Source organism: Peromyscus leucopus, chromosome 9 (assembly GCF_004664715.2).
Source record: "Peromyscus leucopus breed LL Stock chromosome 9, UCI_PerLeu_2.1, whole genome shotgun sequence".
Lineage (NCBI taxonomy): Eukaryota > Metazoa > Chordata > Mammalia > Rodentia > Cricetidae > Peromyscus > Peromyscus leucopus.
Genome location: NC_051070.1, coordinates 32,806,956 through 32,825,887, shown reverse-complemented (window position 1 = coordinate 32,825,887; position 18,932 = coordinate 32,806,956).

Here is an 18,932-nt window from a genome sequence, read left to right as displayed (position 1 = left end):
TCCTATGTTATCACATTCTTAATAAATATAAGTAGTTTCTATATGCTCCACTTGCTTAAAACTTATTTAGGGGGATGATTTCAAATGATCACAAACCACAATAGAATAAATCCTACAAATTTATGATATTGATAAAAATGCTATTTATTATATGTGAAATGATTTTTCAACGGATTTTAGTTAGCTTATTTAATACTCAAATTATAATATTCCTAGATGCATTTCATATATATATATATATATATATATATATATATATTGAGAGATTTTAATTTTTAAAATTATCTACACTTACTCTGACAAATTTTCCTATTTTTTGACAAAACTAAATGTACAAATTTAGCACAGATGGTAAAATACATCATTTGTTTTTTATTTTCCTCTTCTGAACATTTTATCAATGTGCTTTTTGTTAAAATGAATGCCAACTTATTTTCAGCTTTACTTGCTAATTATATTATTGGCTTTCTTATAGACAAGAATTTAACAATAGATCCTTTTGTAACTAATGCTAATAATTCACAGCCTTTGGTCATTTTTTTCATCTACTGATACTTGTACTTACTTCTGAACGGGTTTTAATAAGAAATAATGCCAAGGAAATGTAGCCATTCTGTTTTCTTTTAAAATTCAGTATATAGATACTAGATAAGTTTGAAAGAATCAATAATATATCTATGGAGATTAAAAGATAATTTACCAAAAATATAATAGTACCTCTTACTTTTAAAAAAAATATTCATAAGATCATTACTTCTACCAACTACACTGAAGTGGTGGTTTGGAAAGGCTGCAGTAATCCTGTTCAGTGGATACAGTACCTCTTTTTAATCATTGCTCTTAAAACTTTACAGCATTCAGCTTGGCTCTTCCAGTTCTGATGGCTCACTGATTTGGAAAGTCATAGTCATTTAGTCATTTTTTCCTTTAGTTTTCAGTCAAGAAAGTTGGGTAAGATAATAAAAATGAGAATGATCTTAAAGGAGCATCCAAATGTGAATATGTAGCATATTTTCTAAAAAGATGTTTGAGTCAGGCATTGAATTTGGAAAAGAAAACCAAAATGTAATGCTAAGAGAACTTGTGCCTTTGGGTCATGTCTTAATAAATATGTTTTAATCACTGTGATTTCTTGAATTACAGAGAAATGAATTTTTCCTAAATGTCTTTGTTTAGCATGAACTGGGGTTTTAAACTTTCAGATTGTTACTTCCTGTGTTCTAATGTACTTAATAACAGAATTTCTATTGTAACTATACATTTTACAATAAATAATCATTTACACTTTATTTCTGCAATATCATCTTTTCTATGCTTCTTATTCAAATTAAAGAATGTAAGATTTAAAATTCTACATAAAATGTTTAGTCTTCCTCAGAATTTGATATCACTTTTAATACTTCTACCATGGGAAGTTATTGAAAAAGACAAAGGGATGGAAATAACAATAAAGAAGTTTTACAGAAGCTCTGCTATCAGGCAGCAGTGTGTACTAACTTTCCATAACCATTGTTAGTTACCACTACACAGCTATCCACTGGTAAAATAGGATTGTGACACAGGACAAAAACATCAAGTCTGCAATTCTTACACATCAGACACTGAAGCTCCTCATAGTAGATTATCAATACATAGCTACATATTTGCATAATAGCCTTTTCTTTTAGTTGTCCCAGCGGATTATTTCTGAGCAGTACTTCTGTGCTACTATTCCCCTGATTAAAAAAATAAATCTACTTGCCATGTACACATTTTGTAATCTGCTGGCTTAAGGAACACTGTCCAAACTATAAGCTTAGGTTTTCATCTTAACGTATCAGAAGAGACTGGGCTCCAGGCAAGGTTCTTTCATTTCCTAAACGTTAGTGTTTCACGGATGGAAGGTTGAGGAAAAGCACAAGTCTTTTGAATTTTTATCACATATAAATTATGGCTGCCTCTGCAAGTCATTGTTTCATTGTCCTGGTGTTAGGATCAACCCATTCTACTGTAAAATTTATTTTATTTATTTACATTATCCCAAGGTTTTCCTATGGCCATTTTCATGGTATGAGTTCATGGGAAAAGAGGGGGGTTCTGTATTCAACACCTTTGATACAATTAGTACACTGAGCAATATTCCAAAATTGTAATCAGGCATTTTAGATATCTCATCATTGGTGCAATATGAGTTTGTTAATTATCATTTATGTAAATAACTATTTTGTCTTCATTTGGTGATGGTAAAAAAAAAGTAAGTTCTGAGCATTTATTCAAAGTACATAGTAAAGTGCAAAGTAAGAAAAATAAGGCATGAAGATAAATGTTTGTTCTGTTAACCTGAAGGTACTGAAAATACTATTGAAGTGTAGTTATTAAAATTCATTTGTAACTGAGTGAGAACAAATACCAAGGAGATTTGAGAGGACTGTCATGTTCAGATTTCCTATTTCTTAGGGCTAAACACATCCTCACAGTTAATATTAGGCATAATTCAAACCTGTCTAAATAGGAAAGAATTTTTATGGGAATAATAAAAAGATAGCACTTTAAATAGTTTTTATTCCATTTTAAGATCAGAATACAAAACAATGGGTTAATTTCTGGCTTGATTACACATCTATGCTATTATAATTTGCTTATATTTAACCGCCATTGCCATTTCTTGCCCTCCCTATTTATCACCTTCTATACTCAGAGTCTCTCTCTGCCCCCCAACATCCCACATACACTAATATATGCATGCACGCACACACACACACACACACATATAATATAATGTATATATATGTGTGTGTGTGTGTGTGTCAGTGTTGTATATATGCAGGAGTGCATGTGTTTGTGTGTGTGTGTGTGTGTGTGTGTGTGTATGCATCGGTGGTATATGCACATGTACTTCGTACCCTTGTTGTAGAGGACTAAGGTTAATATCAGTGATCTTCTGTCACTGAACTTCCACCTTATTCTTTGAGAGATAGTTTCCCTATCAAATCCACTGCTCCATGATGAAGGTAGTGTAGCTAGAGTTTTCCTTCCTGCCCACAGTCAGGACAAATCTCTGTCACTCGCCAGTCCCACAGCCGCTAAACCCAACCAAGTAAACACAGAGACATATTGCTTATAAACTGTATGGCCATGGCAGGCTTCTTGCTAACTGTTCTTATAGCTTAAATTAATCCATTTCCATAAATCTATACCTTGCCATGTGGCTCGTGGCTTACCAGCATCTTCACATGGTGCTTGTCATGGTGGCGGCTGGCAGTGTCTCTTCTGCCTTCCTGTTCTTTCTTTTCTCCTCTCTGTTAGTCCCGCCTATACTTCCTGCCTAGCCACTGGCCAGTCAGTGTTTTATTTATTGACCAATCAGAGAATTTGACATACAGACTGTCCCACAGCAAGGTAGTGCCCCAGGCTACACATTATAGTGCTGTCCTGTCTCTGTCTTCCAATGCTGGAATTATAGGATAGTTGTAGCATCCACCTGGCACCTATATGGGTTCTGGCCCTAACTCCAATCTTCTTTCTTGTACAATAAGCATGTTAACCACTCAACCTCTGATCCCCATTTTTAAATATAGATTTCATGTAAGGGAGAAAAATGATGCTTATACGTTCATTTTCCTTGCCCACTTTTCTTTTTTCCTCCCTCTTCCTTTCCTTTAGTTCTCCTTCTGCATCCTCATTTTCTGAATGTTTTTGAAAGTCTAAATTTTAAATATGAGAGAAAACATATTACTTTTTTTCTGAATTTGGTTTATTCCTCTTATAATTTTGAAGAAACTCAATGACCATAGTAACTATTATAAAGGAAAACATTTAATTGGGACTAGTTTACATTTCAGAGGTTTGATCCATTGTCATTATAGCAGGAAGCATGGAGGCAGATAGCCAGACAAGGGGCTGGTCAGGAAACTGAGAGTTCTACATCCAGATACATAGGCAGCAGGAAGAGAGAGACACTGACCCTGGCTTGAGGTCTTGAAGCCACAAAGCCCATCCCCAGTGACACACTTCCTCAATCAAGACTACATGTATTCCAACAAAGACACACCTACTAATGCCACACTCTAAGCATTCCAATATGAATCTTTGGGGGATCATTCTTATTCAGACCACCACATTCCATTTCCTGACCCCCACAGGCTTGTAGCCATATAGTGCAGAAATTCATTTAGCCCTACTTCAAAATCCTCATAGTTTATCAATTTCAAGCCTGTTTAAAAGTTTAAAGTCTCTTCTGAGACTCATGACACTTTCTTAACTGTAATTCTCAATAAAATCTAAATCTAAAAGCAGGTTACATACTTCCAGCATATAATGGCAGAGGATATACATTACTGTTCTAAAACAGAGGAAGGGGAGTACATAATGAGAACGGACAGAACCAAAACAAGACAGAAAACCAGCAGGGCAAACTCTGAACTCTGCTTCTCCAAGTCTGAGGTCAAAGCAGTCTTTAGATCTCTAACTCCTTTCAGCTTTGATGGCTGTGACACTTCTTTCTCTTGGGCTGCTGCTGCTCCTAGTTAGCAGCTTTCCTCCACAGGTACCCCACCATCCTGGTACCTCCAACATCTTGGCGTCTCCAGGGCAACCCAAGCTTCACCTTCACAGATTCACACAATGGCACCTCTGGGCTGCTAGGAAGGGGCACTTTGACCACACATCTGGCTTCAGAGGTTTTTTTTTTTTTTTTCTTTTTTTAGTGGCAAAGGGAGATTCCATAACTGCTTTCTTGTATCTTTGACTCTAAACCCAGAACGATGTGGCCAATGCTGTTAAGTTTTGCTGCTTACTGGGGCTAGAACATGGCTCCTTTGTTCAGGTGAATTTTATCTGCTTCAGTTTTCTGTATTAGTTGGTTTCCTTCACTGCATAACTTTGGTTGTCCTAGGAGTCTATCAGTAGTCCAGACTGGCCTTGAACTGAGAAATTCTCTGGACTCTGCCTGCAAATTCCTGAGATTAAAGGCAAGTGCCACCATTCCTGGGCCCATGCTTTCCTTTAATTTCCTTTCACAAACTGAAGTTTAGCTTGGTAGAGTTTTGACCTGAGGTCGCCATTCCCTTTATTTCATTTAAAATGCCTTTTTTTTTTTTAAACTTTCCCCTGGCTCCCCTATTCTCCTCAAAATGTTCATTTTATATTTTTCCTTGCTCAGCTCAGCCCTTTTCATTATAGAGCTGTATAAACAAGGCCACTATTAACAAAGCAGCACAGTCTATGCTAGGCTCTATGAAAATCTCTTCTGACAAACCTGTTAATCCTTAACTCTTCAATTTAGACTCAGGCAGATTTTTTTTTGGATAAGGATAAAAAACAGCCACACTCTTCACCAAAATACCACAAGAACCATCTGTAGACCACGTATTAATATTCTTCTCCTATGGAACCACTTGAGTCAGATCCCCACAGTTCAAGTCAAGCTCAGCACTACTGTCTTCCATGTTCCTACTAGTATGGCCCATTAAGTTTCACTTAAAGAACTCATTTCCTTTCCTATTCCAAAGACTTAAAATCAATATTTCTCTAAACAAAAGCATGGTCAGGTTTATGACTGCAGTACCCCAGTCCCTGTTACCAACTTCTCTCCTTGTTAAAGTCTCCATTGATGTAAAGAGACACCATGACCTCAGCAACTCTTATAAAGGAAAATATTTTATTGGGGCTATCTTATAGTTCAGAATTTAGTATATCCAGGTGAGAGGGTAGGTGGGGAAGAAAATAGGAAATTTTTCTCTGGCTGGAGAAAAAAATAGGGAAAAATGTAATCAGAATATATTTAAAAAAAAGAAAATAATCATGAATAAAAGAACTATGGGAGGAAAGGATTTATTAAAACTTATAGCTTTTAGTCTATCATGATAGAACCACAGCCAGAACTTTAGGCAGGAAATTAAGCACAAACCATAAAGGATCACTGCCTATCAGCTTCCTTCTAATGACTTGCTCAGCCTAACTCTTGTACAACCAATAATCACCTGCCTAGGGGGCATGTACTCCGGTATTCTAGAACCTATCACATAAATCATTAATGACCAAAAAAATAAATAAAAACAAAACAAAAGAGCAAAATACTCCATAGACTTGTCTACAGGTGAGCATGACAGAGGCGTTTTCCTAATGAAGTTCACTTATCCTAGGTGAGCCTGATGTGTCAAGTTGACAAAAATCTAACCAGGAAAATACCGTTCCCAATACAATGAATCAAATCTCATTCTATTGTCAATATTTTTGTTTTGAATATAGTCCTAACTTTCATTTCAGATAATTTATTATCTGGTACACACAAGATATTAAGGTTAATGTTAGGACTCTGAGAGGTGACATGGCAGTTAATAGAATGTACTGCTTCTGGAAGGATCCTAAGTTTGAATCCTAGCATACAGCTCCAGCAACCACAACCACCTGTGACTCCAGTTTTAGGGATTCTGATTGCCTCTATTGGCCTCTGTGGGAAATACCCACTTAAAGACAGCCACAAAAAGTTTGGGGGTAAGGGGGAGCAGGAGAAGAGGAGGTAGGGGGAACTGTGGTTGGTATGTAAAGTGAAAAAATTTTTTAAAGTTTTTTAAAACATTAATATTAATGCTAAATGTAAGTAAAATTATAGGATACTAATTCCCTTGTTGAAAAATTCATTCTTTTAATTATAAAATTACTTTTGCATTTTTGTACATGTTTTTCAAATAATGATAATTAGCAAATTATAGGTAACATGTAATGTAATAGCTATCATTTTTAAGTTTTTTTGTACATTTAAATCTTGATCTTCATATAATTTGAATGGGTTTTTTGTTTGTTTGTTTGATTGATTGGTTGATTTTTCGAGACAGGGTTTCTCTGTGTAGCTTTGCATCTTTCCTGGATCTTGCTCTGTAGACCAGGCTGGCCTAGAACTCATAAATATCTGCCTGCCTCTGCCTCCTGAGTGCTGGGATTAAAGGTGTTCACCACCACCACCTGGCAATTTGAATGTTTTTTAAAGCTCTTTTGCAAAGGTCTGAAAATATCATGATAGTATACTAAAGCGGTAGCAAAGGAAACTGAAAATGTGGGATGGAGGAGCTCAGAATTAAACCCAGATGGGATGAAAAGTAAACTAGCATGTTCTGTTTAAGTAGTTATTAAACTATTATCCCCACAGTATGAAAGATTAAATTATGTAAGGAACGAGAAATGTGTGCATTTGAAGAAATGTAGATGATGAATAAGAGCAAGTTCTAAATTATATCAACAGTACCTGATAAAAATGCACTGTCGCATAGATGAAAGGTTTAAATCATCAGCTTATGCTTCTTAAGGAACCTGATGTTTATTGAACAGTCTTTTAATAAATCTAAGGCATAAAATAATCGAGCATCCTGAACAAGAAGGCACACATGTTACAAGCAAAACTGACTTTGTGCTACAGAGCTTATTGTACAGCTTATTGAAGAAAGTACCATATGATAAAGTTGTTGAAGGCACATAGGATGGCTAGGTTGGTAATAGGAAACCATGGGCGTCCTTTGGTATTCATGCTTACCTTTTCAGAAACTTGTGGTTCTGCACCATGCTGAGAGTGGATGTGGGTAGCGAGAGCCAAAAAGAATCAAAATTTAGAAAATATATTTATGTACATTATTAAGAAAATAAAAAGAATCATGCACTTTGATTACTTAAGAGTGAAGGCACAGATAAGAGCAAAACTCCTTTATGTATAATTCTATGATCTAAAAATATTCCCTTTATCCTTGACTAACTACTAAGGGCAGCAAATTTGCCAATATTTTCTATTTTCATGTTCACAGTTACGACTGGTAAGAGGGCAAGAGAAATGACTTCTCAGGATTTTTCATTTTAAATTGTAGTTGAATAAAGAAAGAAAATACACAGAAAATTAGTAGCTGCCATCAGTGGGACAGATATGAAATTAGTAGATATAGATTGGTAACTCTATATGATATTAAGTAAATAATATTAATAGTTGAAATAGAATCTGTAGTTTGTTCCAGAGTTTATGAATCAAATGATGCATAGTGTACTGAACAATAGGGAAGATACAAGAAAAGAAAACAGTGATAAACAAAGAATAAGTAGCTGGAAATTTTGAAAAATTAAAAGAATTGTTCCAAAATAATTAATTTAAATCTAAGCATTGTACAGAGTATCTGAAAATATTGAGATATCAGTAGTATTGTTTATTCCCCCCGCCCCGTGTGTGTGTGTGCTTGAGTTTTCTTTTTGTGTCCATGTTAATGATTTCCTAGTTTAAATACAGTGTTGGACAATTATTCCAAGAATTAGTTGATCCACACATTAAAAAGTTGCAAGGAAAGATTGTGAACTTGAAAACAGGGCAATTAAAACCGTGTAAACATTAGAACTGATATAAGCACATAAACACAAGTGAACAATTTCAGTGATAAGGGGGATGACATTGAAGAGACTGAAAGTGTTTTGTTGGAATATCAAGGGAAGTAGAGGGTAGTATATTAAGAAATAATGCAAATTTATTCATTTTAAAATACCTAGTAATGTGACTCTAATGGGTTTCATTATCCTTGTAGACTACAAAGTCCACAGGAAAAGGAATAATTTATTCTGTCCCATATAATAATTGATAAAATATGTTTAACTCAGACAAGTTTCTCTCTTAGCAAAATAATAGATATTCAAACTTAACGGATTCTATGTAAATTTTCGAATAGGAATATAAATGTAAAACATTTTATATGCTCTAAGAACACAAATTTCCCATATGGATGGAAAAGTCAAGAAATATATTTACTCTTAAGGTTAATAGAAATGATACTGCATAAAGAAAATCAGTGGCTCTTAGCACACTCTCCTTTCTGTTAGAGTATTGTGTTTTCCTATCTGTTTATATTACTGGATACTAGCCCTCTTATAGAGGAGAATCAGCAGTCTCATTTCACTCTTTGATTTTCCTTCCAGTTTTAACTTCTCCTTAACATTCATTTCATCAAGGGGAAACTACCGCACACACACACACACACACACACACACACACACACGCACACGCACACGCACACGCACACGCACACGCGCGCGCGCACACACACACACACACACACACACAGTTTCAGCAGCTCAGTCATTTATAATCATGGTGGGTTGCATGGTGGGAGGGAGGCAGTCATGATGCTGGGGAAGTAGTTGAGAGTTATATCGTGATCCATAGATGGAGAGAGAGAGAAACTGGGCCTTGCATGGGTTTTTGAAATCTTGAAATTCTTCCACAGTGATATACCTCCTCCCATAAGGCTACATCTTCTAATCCTTTTCAAATAGTGCCTCTTCCTGATGACTAAGCATTCAATTATATGAACATCTGAGGTCATTCTTGTTTAAACAACCACAGACAAGCAAAATGTTATAAATGGAAAGATGTACATAAATTTTCTGCTACTACTGAAATGATAATAGAATGTAAGATATATGATAAGTCAAGTGATACCCGAGGAAACTAGAGAAGAAAGAATAATTATATACTATGCTCCAAATATCCTAAAATCATCTACATTTCTGAAAGAAATGCAGACTCTCTTCAATGTCACTATTTATTATTGATGCAACTATTTTATAGTTCACAACTATTCCTGTGAATAAATATTTAGTTTTTAATAATAAGTGTTCCTTAAGTGTTCAGATTTGTGGGGGAAAAAGATAACAGATAATTTATACCTGATAACTCTGATGAGTGCTTGAGTCATAGAAACTATAGTTGGGTTGTATGAATAGATTGAATTGAAAGTTTTATCTTTGTAGCTGAGGGGTAGTTTATCTGTGATAGTCATCTTTAATGTACTAGTAGTACATTAGGCTAATGCATTCACAAGTAAATCAGATATCATTTTGTAAGCATTAGGTGCTATGTATAGAAAATGTACCTTGGTAAAAGAATGGAGGAAGACCTGTAGGAAATGTAATCTAATTTGATGTGACATATACCACCATTCTGATCTTTAATGAACTTGCAAAAATTAGTAATATGTACATTTAAAATAAAAATTCTTGTGGATAGAATCTCAGGTAGGGTCTACATACATACATGCATGTGCTGATTTACTGATGTGTGCCTGCTCATACACACACACAAGCACACATTCAGAGGGATATAATATGGCATTTAAAATCCAAGCACTCTTACTTCGCTTTTTATTGAACAGTATCTTTTTGTCAACTGTCAGTTCCAGCTAGCTTAGGTCCTTATCTTGTTGGGAATAACAAGGTCTCTTTGCGATTTTCTTCCTTTGCTCAGTAAAACGTAAAGATTTTCTTTATACTTACTGAAACAACCAAACAAGAAAAAAAAAAAAACCTGTGAAATGATACTCCTAAGTCCTTGTGATGTACTTTAAGCAGTCACCACTAGACAATATACAATAAAAATGTAATTTTAGAGTGATAAAACCAACACAGCTCTGCATGTATTATGTGCACTTTCTCTTTGTATGTATTGTCAGTGATTTCATAATATAATGCTTATTAAATTAATTTCAAAATTGCTTATTGTTTTCTATGAGTAATCATTTTGAAAACATTTAATTGAAACAAAGTCTTATACAGTTTTAATGCAGTTTGAATTGAGAAGGGGATTTGGATAATTAATGGCCCATATGCACTGCCTATGAGGATTTATACAGATTATCTATACTTGTCATCCAAACCAAATTATGATGCATGTATTTTGTTAAAACTCTATTTTGGAATAATTCTTGTTCAGACAAAAAGGTGCACTCTTCATTTTAATTTAAGATATATTTAATGGCTATCAAACTGAGCTTACCTTTAAAGATTAAATTCATCTAATTGATGGGAGTGCTACTTCTTACATTCACCACAGTATGATTCAATTTACTAGTGAAGGCAGGATGCCTTTATGAAGAATTTCACAGCAGGGTTGAAGACTTATTCCCAAACAGCAAGTATCTATTTTTACACCTGAGTGGGAGCCTACAAAAACAACCCATGTTTCAAAAGAACTAAAAAATAGAAAATAAAATGGAAAATAATAACATTATATATACATACTACATTTAAGGAGTAAAGGTACTGAATTTGAAAATCTTAATGGTTGAAGTTGAATTCTATTTTGAATTAAAATATTTGACTTAAAATATTTGCTAGTTCATATAATAGATCATAAGATGATATATATATACATATATACATGTATATATGTATATATACGTATATATATATATGTATATATATAATTGTTGCTTACATTTTATCAACTAGAATTAAATTTGTTTCATTAGAACTAATCCTTGCAGTATTAGTTTTGTCAACTTGACATAGGCTAAAGTCATCTGAAAAGAGGAAACTTCAACTGAGAAAATGACTATGTAAGATTCATCTGTAGGCAAACCTGGAGGCCATTTTGTTGATTAATGTTTGATATGAGGGAACCCAGCAAACTGTGAGTGGCAGGACCCCTCCCAGAAAGTATGGTCCTGTGTTGTGTGAGAAAGCAAACTAAGCAAACCAGAAGGAATAAACAAATAAGCAGCATTGATCATGGCTTCAGCTTCAGTTCCGGACTCTAATGTAGGATACATAAGCCAAACACAACTTTTCCCTCCCGAGTTAGTTTTGGTAGAGTTATCTATCACTGCGATAGAACCTGTGAATGAATGTCCTGAAAAGAAGCTGTGTCCAGCTGTGAGCAAAAACTCATGGAAAGGGTTTCTCTGTCTGCAGATCCTGATGGACCTACTGGAATTTCAGTACTGGTGAGAGATTGGAATTCTGTAGACTCAGAGACTAATTACTGTATCTTGAGCTAGTTTATGAAACAGCCACTACTTGCCCCATCTTGTATCTGAACTAAGAAATAGTAATAATAAACAAACAACTTTTAGAAGTTATTAACTTAGCAGAACACTAGCTTGTATCAATCCAAGAGCGAAGAATGATATCAGATAATATTTTAGGCAAAAAAGAAAATTCAGTTTCCATTTCATACATCCATGAATCCATTTCATGATCTACTTCTCTCGTGTGCTCAACAATGTTTTTTAAACTTGACTTAATTTATTAATTTCCTTGTCCTGTAAACTATAAAAACCCTAGGAAACTGCTTCCCCATTTGAACTTGGACTTTAGGTAATGCAAATCTGTGTTCCTGGTTAATGGTCACTTAAAATGGCTTCAGAATAAACTGTATGCAACTGTAGAGGACTAGCTCAAGAGATTTCAGAGGGAAGCAATATGAGCAACTGGGTCAGAGACAATTTTGTCAAAAAAGAAAAAAAAATGTATCTGCTTTCTGTCATTGTTTAAAAACTTGCCTGTGCCTAAATTTAAATGTAAGGGACTAATTTCATTGTTGTAAGATTTTTCAAGAGAGTCTAGTATTGATGATTAGACTTAAATATGGTTATTAGTAACCAGTCTTATACAGATCTACAATGAACATGAAGAAGTGGGGAAGAAAAATCAAAAACAAAATGGATACTTGGAAGAGAAAAAAGACACCAAAAAACTTCATGATTCTGCCAAGGTTTATGGGGAAAGAGATAAAGAGATTAAGGAGAATAGTTTGAAAGTCTTTGGGCATATGTTCCAAGAGCTAATCTCCCTATGTGTGAAAGACAACAACAATACACAACAACACACATTCAATGGGCAAAGGATCTATACAAAGCTTGCAGTGGATGGTGGAGTGTCATTCAGCTGCTTCTGGCTTTAGAGTCATGAAGGATGCATGAGAAAGGAGTTGTGGAAACCTCCTCTTTCATTTTGGAAAGCTGACAGGGTTGTGGCAACAGAGTCTACCCATGGAGGCCCTGAGAGGCTGTGGAAATGAAGACTAGGTTGCATTGGTGACCCCAAGATGTTAGAGATACCAAAACCATGGCATATTTGCCATGGAGAGATTCTTAGGTAAACTAAGAGAGAGATCCATCTTTCAGGCTTCAAGACAGAGGGGCAGTAAAACCAAATCCCATTTACACCAGACATGAAGCTAGAGGCCTTGCTGTTTGCTCTGCCAGGTTCCAGTCATTATTTGGTATGGTATTATCTCACTATGCCATCATTCCTTCCTTTTGAAATGGCAATATGTATCCTGTGTCAATATATGTTGGTAGTATGTAATTTGCTTTTTATTTCAAAAAGAGTTTCAGTTAAGATGTTGCTTTGAGTGTCTGAAAAGACTAGACTTTTAAACAGTATTGATTGTGAGAACCTGCGGGGAAGTCTGACTAAATGCAATTTGTGTTTTGACGTGGCCAGGAGCTGACATGGGCTATGGAGTAAAATGTTGATAATTAGAGTGAGGATGCCCTACATAGGCTCTGGCATTTTTATACACGGTCTCCACTTAGTGGCACTGTTTGTCAGGGAGGTAGAGGTACAGGCTTGCTGGAGAAGTATGTCACTGGGGGTGAGCTTTGACAGTTTAAAAACTCTCTCCATTTGTGTTCCCTCTCTTGGTTTCCTGTTTGTGGTTCCAGATAGGAAACCTCGGCTCTCAGCTTCCAGTTCTAGTTGCCATGCCTGCCTCTTGCACGGCTTCCCTGCTGTGATGGCATTGAACACTTATCCCTACAGAAGTCTAAGTCCCTACTAATCCTCCCTTACATAAGTTGATTCAGTCATGGTGTTTAACACAGCAATAGAAAATTAACTAATGCACTTATTTTTCCTCATCTAGCAAAATGTAGAAAGATACTTAGCTTTAAGTTAGAGATAAAACTAGCTACTCTGTCCTTTGCTGAAGCAACATTATTTTAAACCTATATTACATAAAATGATCAGTTGTCGTGTTATGTGTTTCAAGATAAATTTGAGTTTGTGTTCTACTTTTGTACTCCATTGTAATAACTCTGCAAGGATAATAGATGGTGATATAGAAAATATCAACAGTGATATGGACAAACCATAATAGATTGCTTTCATTTTTCATATAAAATTTGTAATTTAATATAAAGAAAACTAAAATTGTCTTTAAACTCAAGTTCATCATTTGTGTTATAATGATATCTTATTGACTAAAGCAGACCACAGATCGTGAATAAGGGCTTTTGGCCAAAATGAAATACTTGTTACAAAAAAAAAAAAAAATTAATAGTTAATACCATTGAGGTGGGAAGATTTGAAACTCCAGGCAACCTGGCCAGCATAGAAAAATCGACCAAATCCAAGCAGTGAAAGCACTAATGAGGTGTAAGAGTGATTCAGAATAAATTTTATAAGTATTGTATCTTCCTCTTCTTTTGGAAGTACCAAATGTGTTTATGAAGAATAAATACTATGATATATAAAATATTACTAAGATTTTCTCAGAATATGTAATTTGATGGTCTGTTTTAACTTAGGTATTTAAATAACAAGGCAATGCAGATCATTTGTTTCAATTTCTTTCAAAAATACAATTTGATACTGACAATAAAGCTTTGTAAACATCACTGTGGTTGCCATGAACACTTTATATGCATGACTTTACCATGAAGAATAGATTTCAAACTTGTCTTTAGAAGGACTTTAGTTTGAAAAGGAATATGTGGTTGAAGATTTAATAGAGTAAGATTCAACAAGCAAATGCATGTTGAAATAATTCTACGCTTTCTTTTATGGCTATAAAGGAGGCAGCAGGGGATAGGAGTGGAAGATTCTGAACACTGTTTTGACATTAAAGCGCAACACATTCAGCTACAACACATTAATGTGCTTCTATGTCTGCTTCTTTGTTGCTTGTCAAAGTTTAAAACGATTGACTGATCTTCAACTTGTGAAATTACTGAATATGCTTTTTCTTATTTTTGTAAAGAAAGTATTTTTCAGCTTGAATGCACATTATTTCTGATATTGTAGCCACATTTAATTCTATATACAGCAAACATTACAAAAACAATTAGTTTTCAATTTAAATTGCCCTTTTGGTGTCTTTAAATGCTTTCATATCAGAGAAAGCACAGAATTCATTGCCACCAAATGTTTCACAACACTGAACTGTGTGAATGCAGTTATTTCAATGTCAAATGACTGCTCAAGCATATTTAAAATTCCTCTTTACCATATGTAGATGGTTGGTTTATATCTGTTAGAATTTTCATGATCATCTAGGGAAATGGGATTGTGTGTTAAACACATTGAGAAGAAAATTTTAACTTTGCATGTAATTACCATTAGCAATTAAGAAATTGATTCAATTCTTATTTGGACATCTACAACTCCTTTGTTGTTCTGTGGCTTTGAGAATTAGGTCACACAAATGATCTTGATGCAAACATTTGCCTTTGTTCCACATATATATTACCTTTCATTTTCAATGAAAGAAAATGGTCCACATTTTTTAACAAAACTCCTATTAGAAAGAACTAGGTTCATTGGGTAACATTTGTTTTCAACAATGTTATTTAAAAAATGAAATTGCTAAGATGATAGTACAAAATTATTAGCTCAAATCTCTAGATACAGTAATACAAAAAGAGCATAAGAGTGACGTTATTTTTATTTGTAATGAATATTTTAATAAAACTTTTGATAGAGTAATATGACTGAAAATACTAAAATAGAAGCTAGTAAAGATAGTACACTAACAGAAGACCCACATTGAAGAACAAAGACTCTTTGGAATTAGAAATTTTGTACAGGTAGATATGTTGGAACACATTTTTAATTTCTGCATATGGGAACCTAAGCATAAAGTTGGCAAGTTTGAAGCCAGTTTAGTATCCACAGTGATTCCCAGGCCAGTATAAACTATAGAAATAGGCCCTCTTTTATAATATAACAACAATAAAATACAAGTGTATAACTCTCCCTTCAATATAAATACTTTTTATTAAGATCAAGTTGATTCCAACCCTATTTTTGTTCAAAAGATTAACAAAAACAATACCCTCATTTATGACACATTACTCTACATATTAAAGAAACAGATAGTGACTGTCTATATATGTGTAAAACAGATATTATGAAGGTACTGAATTACAAACAGAACATAAATCAAAAAAAGAAGTGTCAGTTAAATGTTAAGAAATCCCACTAAAACAGAGCTGCATACGATTCATTTGGTGAAGAGCCTTTTGCTCAAAATGACACCATGAGTTTGGATCCTGACACCTATCAAAAAGCCTTGTGAGAGCACATCCATATTTCACTATCCAAAAGGCTGGATATTGGGTAATCCCTGGTCCTCTTCTAATGCACAACCTTATTGATCAGTGAGATTTAAGTTCAATGAGACACCCCAAAAAATAAAATGAGGGAAAAATAAAGTGGTGGTGATACTAGAAGTACTACCGGGCTCCACCTTCACTCACATACAGGGGCTTGCTCATACCCACATGAATGTGGATCTTCATGCACACATATACATAAACACACATGATACATTGTGGATCTCTGAAAACATACCCTACCAAAATTTCACATCTATATAATCTTACTTGACCAAAAAGGAAAGAAATTGCAATTATAAAATCATAAGGTAGTCTGTATACAGAAAATTAGGGACTTTTTGTTTAAAATGTTTTACATTGATATAGATTTTAGTTTACATTTAAAATGTTTTACATTGGTATAAATTTTAATTTAGTGATACAAACTTGAAGTTAGTTTTGTTATACTATATATATATATATATATATATATATATATATATTTCTATTCTTATTTGAGGTATTATGTTTATGTAACACATTTAAAATTGTAATGTGTAATTAAAAAATAGATTAATAATTAGTTATCTATGATAACTATATTTGTAGCCATGTTAGTTAAGTCTTCTAGGTATACATAGATATATTTCAGATAGATAGGTAATCTTCAAACACTTCATAGACCTAGAGAATATGGCATTTAAATAACTTAGAATTCTGTTGACGTGAGACACAATTGTTCCTGGCTGCACCAATTTGATCCCGAGAGAATGTTGGGCTTCTAAGACATTTCCATTTGGAAGTTTGTCTTCTTGGCACAAAATGGCCTACTGGGCAAAGAACTGCCCTTGCCTTGATGGCTGACAGTACAAATACAATGCTGTCCTTTCTGGACAAGCAGGACACAAGGAAAGCGACCACTGTACTCTGCCAAGACAGGGTAAGGTGGTCTTTCAGAATTCCTGCTTATGAAAATGGTCTGTCAGATACTCTAGGCCTGTAGCCAATTTGAATGCACCAACAATGCTGAGAAACATTAGGTGACTGTCCAGGCTGCCAGCTGTCTTGGTCTACTCTTGCAAAATTCCATGGTTTTTTAACCCAATAAAATCTTCTCTTATCTACAAGTGTGTTAAAATTCACTTTCAATATCAACTATTAAAGTACAGCTTAGTTTAATTTTTAACAATTAAATTTTAGAAAGGAAAATGATATATTTTTGAAAATACAAAATAAGTATTTACAAAATAAGTATTTACAGAATAAGTGGGCCCCACACCCATGTTTGCAAGCTTAAAATGGATTGTTTTCAGTAGGCTATAAAAGAGAACATGGAGCCGGGCTGTGGTGGTGCACGCCTTTAATCCCAGCACTCAGGAGGCAGAGCCAGGTGGATCTCTGTGAGTTCGAGGCCAGCCAGGGCTACCAAGTGAGTTCCAGGAAAAAGGCACAAAGGTACACAGAGAAACCCTGTCTCGAAATCCCCCCCCCCAAAAAAAAAGAGAGAGAGAGAGAACATGGGATTGGGATAGAGATTTGGCAGGGGATGTCTAGCAGGTGTTGGCAGCCAGTGGATTATTAAAAGAAATCAAGGAAAGGATTAAAAGAAGCTCTCAAGGAATGAATAAGTATTTTCAGAAATAGATTTTTATTAACTAAAATTTAGTAAAAATGATAGAGCAATATGAGCAGTACAATTGAAAGGATGAGTCAGGGGATAAGTGACAACTGATGGAATATTTAATACCAGGATAGGAAAACACCCATAGCTCTACATAATGGTCTCTCGCCCCTCCTGGTCAGGAATGTTATCATTTCCAGTTGTGAATGTTTTCAAACTACTCTGGTGGAGCAATCTGTAGTTTTGGGGAATGCAGAAAATGCAGCCACACACCTTACCCAAGATAATGCTTTTTCATAACAAAGTGCTAACTGAAGCAAATGTGGAAATATTCAGATGTGTTGGCACAAACTAAAATACTTGAGCTTTATGACTACCTCACCTTCTGGCTAGTATAGAGAGAGAGATGACCCTTCTATTAGAAAAGATGCTCTTTGTAGAATTCTGCAGCAGATAGTTTTGATTGTTGACCCAGCACAATGTAAGCAACACCTGTGAAGAGAATCTGCATAGGCTAGAGATTAGGAAGTTACAGTGAAACCTTGTTTTCTGGACATTTTGATACAATACAACCACAAACTCACAGTAGCTGTGGTTGCTTACAAAAGTCCTATAGAAGTTGAGCCTGTCAATATTCCAGCATACATGGAATAAGGGCTTATGACACCCCGATTCTAGCTGAGGAACTTTGGAAGTTGATGTCTTCTAGGATAAGGAGAATCAGTTTTCTTTGAAGAAATGTCCCTTGTTAAGATGCCCAGGTTCTAGTAGTTGGCCCCACACTCACGTTTGCAAGCTAAAAATGGATTGTTTTCAGTAGGCTATAAAAGAGAACATGGGATTGGGATAGAGATTTGGCATGAGAGGTCTAGCAGGTGTTGGATAGCCCATGGATGATTAAAAGAAATGGTATACCTACATGAAGTTCTCAAGGAATGAATAATTATTTTCAAAAATAGATTTTTATTAAGTAACTATTATATTGAGTCATTACAAAACTGACTTTCTATACATATACATATATACATATACATAGATATTATAAACAAAAATATTATTAAACTGATTCGAGAGGATATTGAAAGCAAATCCTATTTTCAAAAATGTGAATTATCAAAAACAATTTCTATGGAAGGCAAATTAGCTTCAGTATCATATTCTAAGTATTACATCAAAAATAAAAGCTTTCAATCTGTGATAGAAAGAACATA